The sequence below is a fragment of the Kogia breviceps genome, chromosome 14 (genome assembly GCF_026419965.1).
Source record: "Kogia breviceps isolate mKogBre1 chromosome 14, mKogBre1 haplotype 1, whole genome shotgun sequence".
Taxonomy (NCBI): domain Eukaryota; kingdom Metazoa; phylum Chordata; class Mammalia; order Artiodactyla; family Physeteridae; genus Kogia; species Kogia breviceps.
Window position 1 is genome coordinate 60,018,917 of NC_081323.1, and position 12,425 is coordinate 60,031,341.

The 12,425-nt window shown below is 50.9% G+C and overlaps 1 long non-coding RNA gene across 1 annotated transcript in view; it reads right to left on the reverse strand.

Moving 5' to 3' along the window:
• The window catches only part of LOC136792522 (uncharacterized), a 118,468-nt gene that overhangs the window by 79,187 nt on the left and 26,856 nt on the right, over positions 1–12,425 (reverse strand). The gene's annotated exons all lie outside the window — the stretch shown is intronic.

The window sequence follows — 12,425 nt, forward strand, 5'->3', positions numbered from 1 at the left end:
TTGGCTACCTCTGAATAAATAGCCTTTGCTTGTGCTCGTTTGGTCGGTCTTTGTTTATTTCCTCAGTTAGCTGGAGGAACCAGAGGAAAGCCCCAGCCAACGGAACCTTGGGGAGGGGTCTCTAAGCATTTCGTAAAAAGATTTACACGTGTAAGGCCCATTAGGATATTATATACAATGGCTGCTGTGCGTATGTGCTCTCGGGCCTTTCTCCGTAGTTATGTTGAAGGACTCTGTGGCCCTGGTGATGGCAGCCATGGCTGTAGGCAGGTGGGACCCCTCTAGGCATTTCTGAGCTGAGACGTGTATGATCTGTGTGTTAAAATCATCATCCCAGCAGCAGTGCAGAGGATGAGGAATAAGGAAGGACAGGAAGAGTCTATCAGGGTTTCTTTAAAGAGATTGAACAAGAACTCTAGACCAGATCCTGTCTCCATGCACCTTTCCTGGTCCTGAACTGAATTCGCATTGCCCTTGGAGAGCCAGGGTTTCATTCCTGATCACAAAGGACGGGGTCATTGGCTTCCCAGGCAGGGCCTTGTGTGGCCTCCGTGTGAAGCTGCGTGCAGTCCCAGGCCACAGTCATGGTTTGTTTTATTTTCCCCTGGCTGCGACGTGCGGGATCTTAGTTCCCACACCAGGGATTGAACCCAGGCCCTGGAAGTGACGGCGCTGAGTCCTAACCATTGCACCGCAGGGGAATTCCCAAGGTCATGGTTATTTAATTAGCACAGTAGATTTTCATCAGGAAGCCCAGGGGCGTATTCACAGCTGAGAATCCCCTCTTAATTGCTGGGTGTGGGAGGTCCATCATTCCTTTGATGGGCCCGTGGCTTTGCTCTTTTGCCCTCCAACATCTGGCCTTGCTGGGGCTGTGGAAATGATTCCAGGCTAGGTGATAGGCATCCCAGGAATGAGACTCTGGCCAGAATATTTGGCCAGACTTCTTAAATTTCATGAGGATGGGAAATGCACATTCCACACTCTCGGAGCTGCTGCAAGCAAGAACCCCAGAAAACCCCGATCTTCCAATAAATTAAGTCGGACACCCCGAGTTTGATCCAAGCCTCGGTGCTTAGCAACGGTGGGCACCTGACGGCACAAGTGCCTTACCCTCTGCATCCCTCCACTTCCCTGTTTGTAAAACGGGTGCAAGTTGAACATCTGCCTCTCAGAGCAAAATGGTGCAAGTGAAGGGCTTGGTGGCCTGACCCACAACAAAGGCCAACAATTATGCCACATACATCTCGAGCTCCAGGTGGCACTTTATAGCACCCCGCAGTAGAGGTCAGCAATTTCCAAGTGCAAGCCCCTTGGGCCCATGCAGATCTACAGCAGCACTTCATGACCTTTTATACATCACCACCTCTCCAAAGAGTCTTTTAGACTTTTTTTTTCTTAATTGCCACCCCACCCGTGAAATTTTAATAGCACAGATACGCTGTATATCCATTTATGGACTGTGGTCCTTTGGAGGGCCAAAAAAACATGAATTTTTTTCACCTCCAAGAGCCAATTTTCTCAATAGGGGTGAAATCTTATATGCATCTTTTATTCTCTTCCCTGCCCAGAGGGAAGTGACCTAAGATTCATTGTGTATATACGTGTGCAAAGCATATACACACACATAATTGATGATGGTAGCTTTACATTAACTGATTGGTATGACAATGTGAAATATTTACATTTTACATACAGGAGGAACTAGTGTTAAAAGAAATAAAGCACCTCCTAATTTTTTTTAAAAAGAGCCAATTTTCACTCACATTAAGAATGCATGATCTCAGGGCTTCCCTGGTGGCACAGTGGTTAGAATCCGCCTGCCAATGCAGGGAACACTGCAGGGTTCGAGCCCTGGTCCGGGAAGATCCCACATGCCGCAGAGCAACTAAGCCCATGTGCCACAACTACTGAGCCCATGTGCCACAACTACTGAAGCCCTTGCGCCTAGAGCCTGTGCACCGCAACAAAGAGTAGCCCCCGCTCGCCACAGCTAGAGAAAGCCCACATGCAGCAATGAAGACCCAACACAGCCAAAAATAAATAAATAAATAAATAAACTTATAGAACAAACAAAAGAAATGCATGACCTCAAAGAGAGTGAACTGAGAAAAGTAAGACACTCCACACATATTCAGTTTGAAGTACAAGTACAACCTCTGATTCCAAAATATTTCCCTTCCAGTGCATGCATTGCATACATGCACGCATGTGTTTGTGTGTGTTAGTGAGGGAGACATGGTAGTGACGGGAAATGGTAGTGATTGTCCTTTTTGTATGTGGTTTTGTGTGTGTCTGTGTGTTTGGGGGGTTGTTTAATTGATGGACTGACTTGGCAAGATAAAAAATGGGTAGGAAAAAACCTTAGTCCTGGGCTTCCCTGGTGGCGTAGTGGCTGAGAGTCCGCCTGCCGATGCAGGGGATGCGGGTTCGTGGCCCGGTCCGGGCAGATCCCACATGCCGCGGAGCGGCTGGGCCCGTGAGCCATGGCCACTGAGCCTGCGCATCCGGAGCCTGTGCTCCGCAACGGGAGCGGCCATAACAGTGAGAAGCCCACGTACCACAAAAAAAAAAAAAAAAAAAAAAACCAAAACCTTAGTCCTCCAAATTTTTTTCCTGTGCAGTGAGATCTGAAGTCTGGGTCCCTCTCATCACTCTACCTGTCAGGGCTCTGAAGGCTCACCTTCCTCCCATCCCCCACATTCACATGTGCTCATGGCGTATTCATAGCCCTGTGGTCCTGGCTGGACCCACTGGAGAGAGCGCCCCCCCCCCACCCTGGGGAGGAGCCACAGGAGAAGACGGTGGACTCAGCATCCCTGGGCTCAGCTATCCTCCATCCTACCATGTGCTTGGCATATGGAGGTACAAAGGTGGACAGTTCATGGCTCTGACACTCAAGGTGGCCACAGTTGAACAAAGGTGACTGATCTCTCCCACCTTCCTGCTCCCTCACTCTTTTGTCAGCCCCCAAACTCATCTTCCCAGTTGCCAAAGCAAAGAAACTCCATAAGTGACAAGATTCCCAGTTTCCTTGGATAAAAACCTACTAACGGTTGAAGAAGAACATTGCCTTTTTGTCTCTGAGGCATGAGAGAAATTCTTCTTGCAGAAGTTGTAAAGGATAGCCCAGCTGACATTACGGGGGCATTTAAATCAACGCCCTTAAATCATATTTAACATCCTTAGGCGATATCCTGTGATAAACCATAATGGAAAAAATATGAAAAAGAATATATATATGTATAACTGAGTCACTTTGCTGTACAGAAGAAATTAACACAACATTGTAAATCAACTATACTTCAATAAATTTTTTTTTTTTTAAAAGCATCTTTAGGGATGTTTTGGAGAGGAGCCTCCCTATTCAAGCCCATGTGCCATTCAGTGAAAACAATGGTCCCAATTGCCAAAAGCTGGAAAGCCCTCTCATGTCCTTCAGTGATTGACTGGAACAGTGAACTGTACCACATCGATGCTGTGGAAAACTACTAAGGGACAGAAAGGACAGAGCTATGGATGCAGGCCACACCCTGGGTGCATCTCATAGGCACTATGCTGAGAGAAGATGGGCCAGTCTCAAGAAGTTACATACTGAGGAATTCCCTGGTAGCACAGTGGTTAAGAATCCACCTGCCAATGCAGGGGACACGGGTTCAAGCCCTGGTCCAGGGCGATCCCACATGCCACGGAGCAACTAAGCCTGTGCACCACAACTACTGAGCCTGCGCTCTAGAGCCCGCGAGCCACAACTACTGGAGCCCACGTGCCTAGACCCCATGCTCCGCAACAATAGAAGCCACTGCAATGAGAAGCCCACGCACTGCAACAAAAACCCAACACAGCCCAGAATAAATAAATAAATTTATTTAAAAAAAGAAAAAGAATAACAACTCTGAACTACTCAACAGCAACGCTAGAATCCAGAATACAAGAGACAAAAAAAAGAAGAATGATTCCACTCATGTCATAGTCCCTAAATGACAAAACTCTGGCAATGGAAAACGGGATCCCACATGGGATGGAAGGGGTGGGGAGTGCAATTCTAAACAGGTAGCACGAGGGTCCTGTTTAGGGTGATGGTAAAGTTCTGCATCTTAATTACAGTGGCGGTAACAGGAATCTATATGTAGGAGGAAACTGCATAGAACTACACGCATGCACACACACACACATACACACAGAAATGAGGTCTGTCCTCACCTTAGCATTGCACCAATTTCCTGATGTTAACATTGTACTACAGGTACACAGGGTGTCACCCCTGGGGTTCAAGGAACTCTGTGTACTAGTTTTGCAATTTCCTGTGAGTCTATAATTATTTCAAAATACCAGGTAAAAACAACAACAACTAAAGACGATGGCCATTATCTAGGCGTTCTCCCGAGTTCTCCAACCCCGAAACACCTGCCTCCAGCTTAAAAGTGAATCCTCGCTGGGTCAACACAACACCCCTGCCCTTCCTGCAGCCCCCCAAGTCAAGGCTGACGCAGCTCTCAGCTCGCAGCTCTCAGACGGCTGTGCTGTGATTCCAATGCGTCTTTGATCCCTCACTTTTGGTCTCTCACCACTTAAACTGCCTTTGTTTCATGCTCCCTGAGTGATCATCTTTCATGCAGGCCCTTTGATGACTTAGTTCTGGTCAGTCACTAATCCGGCCGAGCTTCCTGCTTCCCACCAGGCTTTCTTCTGCCTTCTCATCATTTCCTTTGTTGCTGGCCCTTTGCTGGGCTGAGAGGCCACGGTGAAAATGCCAGGGGAGTGCAGGACCTCTGACCACCGCTGTTGCATCCCTCTGGTCTAAGAAACACTAGGCTGACCCCAGGGCTTTGGCTCAGGGATCCTGCTTTCCAAACCGTGACCTGTGATTTAATCCGTATCATTTCATACTTTGAAAATTGGAGTCCTAGAAAAATCTGGCAACAGGTGGTCCCCACTGCAGGTACCTGCGACCAGAGAACTCATTCAGGAGAATGAAAAAGGCCATGGAGTGTAGAATCAGGAGGTAGGGATTCAAGTAGTCGCATCACCGTTTGCCAACAAGGCTTTACCTCTCCTGGAGACAGAAATGACTGTACTGTACCTAGGGCTTAGGTAGTTTGCCCCCCTCTTTGGTGTTGTTGGGTGCAGGGGGCATGCACAGTACCCTGCTTTTGCTCCCAACACCCTGTTTTTGCTCCCAGCTCTTCAGAAGTGGCAGTTAGGCTTTTTGGTCTTTTTGTATCTTGTTGTCCATACTTTGCCCCAACTGGGCATGCACGCAGTTATTTTTAGTCCCTTACAGTTTCTTTGTATTTTCTTGCTCAAGGAGACCTTTGTGCAGGTGCAAGCACTGTAGCAAAGTGTCCCAGGTCCCAGGTCCCAGCCTGTCTCAAGATGTATGGAAAGGCTTTGAGGAGACACAGAGGGGTGCTCTGCCTGCTCGGCTATACCCCCTGTTGCTCCAATTCCAGCCCCTGCATGAGAAAGACCAAACCAGAACCAGCTGCTGAGCACTTTCTGAATTCCTGACCCTCAAAGACCACAAAGGATAAAAAATGATGGTTGCTGGTTTTAGCCACTGCTTTTCTGGTGACTTGTTATGAAGCAACAAAGGAGACAGGCAGGGATGGTGCTCAAGAGCACAGATGCTGATCAGTCAGCCTCCACCCATCCCCCCCCACCTCTTACCAGGGGTGCAGCTTGGGCAATGATCTCCCCTCCCTAAGCCTCAGTCTCCTCATTGTGGAAGAGAAAATAACAGCACCTGCCTCACAGGTATCTTAAGACTGAAGAAGATAATGTGTACTCAGCAGGTGGTAAGCACTTGATAGTGTAGCTGTGGTTATTATTCTGATGTTTAAAACAATACTGTTATAGTGCCTGTATTAATCTCCCAGGACCACCATGACAAAGTACCCCAAACTGGGCAGCTAAAAACAACAGAAATTTATTCTCTCAAAGTTCTAGAGGCCAGAAGTCCAAGATCAAGATGTCGGGAGGGTCATGCTCCCTCTAAAGACTGCAGGGTAGGATCCTTCCTGCCTCTTCTAGTTTCTGGAGGCTCCAGATGTTCCTCGGCGTATGGCAGCATTCCTCCATTCTATGCCTCTGTCTTCACCTGGCCTCCTCTCTGTGTGTCTGTGTCTTCCAATGGCCTTCTTATAAAGACACCAGTCATTGGGTTTAGAGGCTACCCTAATCCAGTGTGATCTCAATTTAACTAATTACAGCTGCAACGACCCTCTTTCTTTTTTAAAAAATATTTATTTATTTAGCTGCACCGGGTCTTAGTTGCGGCAGGCATGTGGGATCTAGTTCCCCAACCAGGGATCGAACCCAGGCCCCCCGCACTGGGAGCACAGAGTCTCAGCCACTGGACCAGCAGGGAGGTCCAAAGATCCTCTTTCTACTGACGGTCACAGGTACTGGAATCACGACTCCAATATATCTTTTGGAGTATACCCTTGAACCCACAGCAGGCCCATTTTTAGGTAGGCAAGTACAGCGCGCTTAGCACACACCTCACCTCAAAGGGCCTCATGGGTAAAAGGTGAAGATCAGATGCGGATATCAGACCATCCAGGTCTGACACCAGCTGGTTCCGTGGTGCAGATTGAGGACCAAGTCCCAGGCAAAGAGAAAAACAAACAGCTGGTTCCGGGGATTACAGGTGAGGCCTCAGCTCACCTCTCGGGCTTCCCGAGGCTGCTGCTTCCAGGCAAGGACTCAACAATCCAGAGAGGTGCAGGAGGGAGCAAACCCCACAAAGAAGCAGGGAGGCAGGGGATGGGGGAGTCAGCTCTCCCAACGCATAAATATTTTATTAGTCATCACAGCCTTGTTCCTCCTCCGGGTCTCCGAGTATTTACGTTAAATTGAGCATTTCTAACTGAGGAAATAGAAATGAACATGGAACAAATGCCGATGTTCTGAGAGGACCCCCGTGTCCTCCTAAGAGGGAGAGGTCTCCCCGCCCTGCGGTTGCAATCCTAGCAACTTACTGCGGTTGCTGATGAAAGGGCAGGAACCCTCAGGTGCAGCAGCACTGTGACCACAATAGGTGCCACCAGGAGGTCCTCAGACCCCAAGGATGGTGGACGAGGAGGCAGAAGCACACAGCTCGGCTCAGTGATCAGAACACCGGGTTTGGGTCTTGGTCCTGGCCCGTGACCTTGGACGCATCCTTGGCCTCCCTGAGCCTCTGGAGGAGCGTCCGTCGGTGGAAACCATGGTGGACGCCCCCTCCCTGCAGGACAGCAGCAAGGGTCAGACAGGAGCCAGGAGCTTGGGAAACTCTAAAGTGCTCCCAGGTGTAAGAAAGGCATGCGTGCCGGGTGACCCACCCTAAATGGTGTTCCCAGGAGGCTTCCAGAAGAGGCCAAAGCAGGTCACTCGTGGCTGAGCACAGAGGAGACGCCTCCTGGGGACAGTCAGGGACATCTGAGCAGCGGTGAGGTGATGTCCTCCCTCTCCATCTGTCAGTCCTACTGTGACAAGCTCACACCTGTAGGGTAGGTGAGAAATTGGGGCTCAAGCAGGAGAAGGAACTTTCCCAAGGCACACGTCTGGGAAGCAGAAGAGCAAGTGCTCTGGAGCACGGCTGCCTGAGCCCACCCGCCACCTTCTCCCTGAACCACACTTCCTGCGCTGCCAGCCCCAGCCCCACCTAACAAAGTCTCTTGTCCCCTGGGCTGGGCCCCTGCGTTTGAGAGAGGGTGGTGGGATAGCTGTGCCACCAGAGAGCCTGCAGGACAGGGGATGCCATTCTCCTAAGAGGGACTTCCTAGACCCCAAAATCACATTCACACCTGATATTTCATGGGACCTGGTGAAAACAATAAGTTTTGCTCACTGGTGCGTCCCCAGTACCTGGCAGAGGACTTGAAACAGAAAGGCTCTCAGGAGACATGTGTGGGATTTAATTGGATGAAACGGGCTTGGGGAGGACCACCCGTGGGCCCATTTTACAGACAAGAAGACTGAGGCCCAGAGGGAGACAGGAACGTCCCCAAAGCCACAACACTGAGCAGGAAGAGGTGCATCCGTCTGTTCCCCGCCTTCCTCGGACCTCTCCACCTCGATTTTGCACCACTCCCCAGTCTCAGCTGGGCCAAGGCATGATCCTGGGGGTCTCACAGCCCCTGCTGGAGAAGAGTCTCATATCCACCAGGGCAGAGGTTTGGGCAGCCGTGATGGTGAGAGACTAGGACGAGCATCTTCCCTTCCCAGACACCTTAGAGAAACACCTTCCTCCTGGGGCCTGACCCTGCCCGGCTCCTCCTTCAGGCGGGCCTAGCGGAAGGAGAGGGCAAAGTGCTTGCAAAGCCGGGTTCTGTCTGCAGCCTCTGAAAAGACCCACAGCACCCACGGCTGATTGTAACAAGATGCAGAATAAAATTTACGCCCCCACCCAAGAGAATCACAGAAGAGGTGAGATGCGGGTGGCAACGCATAGTGCAAAAGATCAGAAGTTCGGCATGGATGACACTGGCTTTGAACTCAGACTCTGCGCGGAGGACCATGCAGCCGCGGGTGTTCCCAGCCTCAGCCCAGGGCCCGGGGCGCTGGCCTCCTAGGGATGCTGTAAGAATCGAACCCCATGGCACGGGTGAGGAGCGCCTGTTGTGTAGTAGGTGCATGATAAATGCTGTTTGCTTCTCTGCACCTTCTCGTCCCAGTCTTCCTCCTTCTTCTGTCACTTTTTCCTCCTCTTTCCCCTCCCCCATACTGTAGTCCCTGCATCCCAAGAGGCCCTCAAATCCCAGATGGGGAACCTCCCGAGAGCCAGGTGACCATCCCCCTCCCCCAGGGGGCAGGGAGGAAGCAGGGATCCAGGGTCGTAGGTGGAAGGAGGGCTGGGAGTCTGCGCTGCCCTGGGGGCTGCGCAACACGCCCCGCCCCCGGACCCCCGTTGCCTGCCAGCCCGGAACAAGCTCACAGTCCCCTTTGTGTCACCCACCCCCTGGATCTGAGGATCTCTCCTGCACCCTGATTCCTTTGCATTCGGTTTTTCTTTTTTTTTCTTGGGTTTTTTTTTTTTTTTTTTTTTTGGCGGTACGCGGGCCTCTCACTGTTGTGGCCTCTCCCGTTGCGGAGCACAGGCTCCGGATGCGCAGGCTCAGCGGCCATGGCTCACGGGCCCAGGCGCTCCGCGCGCGGCATGTGGGATCTTCCCGGACCACGGCACGAACCCGTGTCCCCTGCATCGACAGGCGGACTCTCAACCACTGCGCCACCAGGGAAGCCCCTCAGAACAGTTCTTGACACATAACAGGTGTTTGGTAAATATTTATTTAATGAATGAGATTCTTTTCAGCCGCGTTGTCAGTTCCTTTAGAACACACGTGCTTTCTCTTGTTATTATTCCTTTCGTTCCCCTAGCAGGGTTTTTCACCTTCGGCACTTTGACGTGTGGGGCTAGACGATTCTTTGTGGTGGGAGCATCCTGTGCACTGTGGAAGGTGAGCAGCACCCCTGGCCTCCACCCACTAGATGCCAGTAGCACTCGTCCCCAGTAATGACAACCAAAAATGTCTCCAGACATTCCCAAAAGCCCCAGGTGGAGAGGGAGCGGCGAATCTCCCCAGTTGAGAAACCCTGCCCTGCAGTATGCAGTATTTAACCCGCTGCTGGGCACTGAGGAGGCGGAAAGAAAACAAATGTCCCTGGACTGTTTGGAATATCAAGTCCAGCCTCAGTTCCACCATGTGACCAGCAGGTGGCAGCAAAGACCGCTCTCTCACTAGCACGGTTGCTCTCGCTTTGTGAAAGTTTTTTTCTGTCCTCAGCTGGTTTTGCAACCACTTTCACGCGGTGCCATGGAGCTTTGTGAGCCATCCACTCAGTTTGCGCTTTTCCGGACTAGAGAGAAAGAGAAGCAACAGCAACATCCTGAACCCAAGAGCAGACAGGGTCGGCAGAAGTGGGAAGGAAATCATCTTGGAATCAGGCAAATGTGAATTTCAGTCCTAGTTGCACCCTTTCTCTCCCTAATTTAGTCCACCTGTGCCTCAGTTCCCTGACCTGTACCCTGCCTCGGTCATCTCCAGTCATCACCAACAACCATATGTTTCACCTGCCTGTCTCTCCTCAACCGTGTGGCGGCTCAGAGAGCAAGGGCTTGCTCTGGTGGGTCACTGCCCCTAGTTCCTGGCATGAAATGGCCTGTCCTCGGGGGTTTGTTGAACGACTGATTGATTGATGAGCTCATTGAGCAATGCAGGTAAGGGATGACTTAATGGGTTTCAGCTGTGATGATGTCGTGCCATGCTGAGGATGATGACATCATGGCGATGGTCATGTTATGATGAGGCTGTCATAGTTTAAAGTAATGATGTCATGGTCAGGAGGATGATGTCATGGTGAGAGTAAGGGTGTCATGGTGGGGTGAGGTCATGGTAAGGATGATGACATCATGTGGTTGATAATGGTGTTCTCATGGTCCACACCAGTGGTCCCCAAACCTCTTGCCATCAGCCCTGCCCAGGCAGTTTCTTGTCTTTTCTTTTTTGAATTTATTGTATTTATTTATTTATTGGCTGCGTCGGGTCTTAGTTGTGATACACTGGATCTTTCGTTGTGGCTCGCAGGCTTCTCTCTAGTTGTGGCGTGCTGGTTTTCTCTCTCTAGTTGTGGCGCGTGGGCTCCAGAGTGCGTGGGCTCTATCGTTTGCAGCACGCAGGCTCTCTAGTTGAGGCGCGTGAGCTCAGTAGTTGTGGTGTGTGGGCTTAGTTGCCCCGTGGCATGTGGAATCTTATTTCCCCGACCAGGGATCAAACCCGCGTCCCTGCATTGGAAGGTGGATTCTTTACCACTGGACCACCAGGGAAGCCCCTCGGGCAGTTTCTTAAACCTGAGGCTCCCCAGTCCCTCCCCACATCTCATGACTCAGCATCTTACAGGAACAGGTTCTAAAGCTTAGCTGATGTTGGAATCATCTGAAGAGGCCTTAAAAATGGTCGGTGCCTGGACTCCCTCCCTAGAGACAATCTGAGCAGGGATTCGGCCCCAGCATCAGGGGGTTTAAGATTCCCTCGTGATTCTAACATGCAGGAAGGTGACAACCAGCCCTGCCACTTAACAGACTCCCAGGTCAGTGTGATACAAAGGGTGATCCCAGACCAGGAGCGTCTGAATCACCTGGGAACTGGGGAGAACTGTGAATTGTGGGACCCCACCCAGACCCACTGACTCAGAGACTCTGGCCAGATGGGTTTGGACGTGCGGCCACTTTGGGGCCCCCATCCCCATGGGCCGAAATATCAGGCTAAAAGAGGGATGGCATTTTCTGGGGGAGGGACAAAGTGTTACGATTAGTCCCCAAAGATCACCCTATCAATTGACCAACTCCGTGGGAAACTTTCAACTCCATATTCTAGACCAAACTTCCACCCCACTTGATAAAAACGCTGGGTCAAAACTAGAGTGATTTTCACCCCAGAGGAGCCAAGTCTTCTCTGAAGAGGGCTCAATACCAACAGGGCCGAGGAGATAGGTGCACCCCTCACTCAGACTCGCTGCAGCCACGCCAAGAAAACATCTTCCTCTGGCCACACAACTGCTATGGGGTGTCATTATTTCACAGAAGGGCTGCAATATGTCACCAGGACCCGGCCTGTGATAGTACAGACCTCCCATGCTAGTACGGAAGCGAGTCACAATCCCTGCTGCTTTCAAGGAGACCAGTGTGTGTTTCCGCGGTGTGAATCCTCCCCATAAAAGCTGGTTAGAGGTGCAGGATCGCCAGCCCCGCACCCAACCTACTGAATCAGAGGCTGCGTTTTCAGAAGATCTCCATGAATTTGAGATGCGCTAGTATGAACCAGATGCCAGGCCGCTCTCCTTCTTAAGGTTTCTGTTGTTGTTCCCCCAAATGCAGCCTCTTATGGAGCTGAGACCATCACCACAGGAAATCCCACCTGTGTTTTATAAAGTTACACACAGGCATCTGTCCGGGTTCTAAGCCATTCTGGTGCTTATCTCAACCCAGGCTGTACTTTGGGAAAAAAACGGAGCAGTTCTGGAAGCTAATGGTGCTTGGGCCCCCAACCCCAGAGGCTGTGATTTCGTGGCCTGAGGTGACACCTGGGCATTTTTTAAATTCCCCGGGTGACTGCAGTGGGGTGTTAGGGTCGAGATCTGCTGATCCCCATGCATAGGCCTTATTCAGGGGACGTCAGAGGACTTAGCAGATGACACTGGTTATGTGTTTCCCAGTGTGTTTAAATCTCACCAGCCTTGGACGTTACACCTGGGAACTGGGCTCCATCAACACTTTGATGTGGAAACTATCTCTATCACAGGCTTGGGGTGTCCTGAGCTCACATTTAGCGTTTGGAATGAAGGCTAAGTGCGAAGCTGATGGTCCAGGAGATGCTCGTTGTGTTTGGAGGACTATTGTTTCCCACTAACTGTGAGTGCGGATAATTCTCTCCTCCCTGGTG